Source organism: Solanum stenotomum, unplaced genomic scaffold (assembly GCF_019186545.1).
Source record: "Solanum stenotomum isolate F172 unplaced genomic scaffold, ASM1918654v1 scaffold20589, whole genome shotgun sequence".
NCBI classification, from domain to species: domain Eukaryota; kingdom Viridiplantae; phylum Streptophyta; class Magnoliopsida; order Solanales; family Solanaceae; genus Solanum; species Solanum stenotomum.
Genome location: NW_026026117.1, coordinates 13123 through 14304, shown reverse-complemented (window position 1 = coordinate 14304; position 1182 = coordinate 13123).

Genomic DNA, 1182 nt, shown 5'->3' with positions numbered 1-1182 from the left:
TTTTTCTTTCTTGTTTCTTCACATGTTCCTTGATTTGTTTTTCATTCTTAATGCTATGACTCATTTATGTAAATGTGAATCAGCAAGTGAAACAAAAAAAAAAACCTTCAGCGTCCGTGGAAAATCATAGGATTTACACCCGGCAGCTGATTGTACATGATGGTGTTATTCAAGCTTATATTCAGTTTTTCCGAAGTAGTTAACTTGTAGCTAATGTGAGAGAAGGTTGTCTGAGCGCTCCTCTTATTGGAAAGGTAAAGCGCATAGATTTTCCCTTGAACTTGTCCCAAAAAGTTAGTTACACTCTTAAACTATCCTGACGATCTATTACACACATTTACTACTTAAAACTGAATTTATTTACTCCCTAAAACCAACATGGCAAAAAAATAAAGAATAAATAAAAAACTGGCGCGTCAGAAAAAATTAAAGCTAAAAAAAGAATTAAAAAAATCAAAATCTTCCTTCCCCTCCCATTACCCTTTAGAAAAAGAATTAAAAAATCAAAATCTTCCATCCCCACCCTTTACCCTCTTCTTCTTCATTCTTTAATTTTCATCACAACCTCAAAGATTCACAATGACGTGAGTGTAGTAGTGGTGTTGTTGGTTGTTCAGATTATTTGTTGGTTATTCAGATCTGAAAGTGTGGAGCTCTTTGGAACTTCATGGGAGCCATGGTTGAAGCTTTGATCTTGCTGACACACCTGTAAAACAAATCAAAAGAATAAAATCGCAAAGGGATAAGGTAAAGGGGGCGGGGGGGTCTGATTTGGTGTTTGTTGGTGATTGATTTGGATTTTGAGTGGTTGTTTGGTGGCTGATGGTTCGTCGAAAAAGAAGAACACATGGCGTTGTGGAGGTGGACTTATGATGGTGATGGGTTGGTTGTTCTTCGCCGGAGAAGACAAAGAAAATTCTTGTATAAATTCAAATGAATGATTTCTCCTATGAGATTAGAGATAAAGTGGGTGAGATTTAGTGATAAAGAAGATATAATTATTAGAGAATTTTAATAATTAATTAGTGTAAAATAGAGTTAACAAAAAGAAAGTTAATTAATAAAGAAAATAAAACAAAAAGAATATAAGAAATTATAAAATTTGACGTGGTGCTGACGTGGCAGCAAGTGTAATACACTACATGATGTGAGAGTGGTGTTACACATCTCAGGGTGGTATTA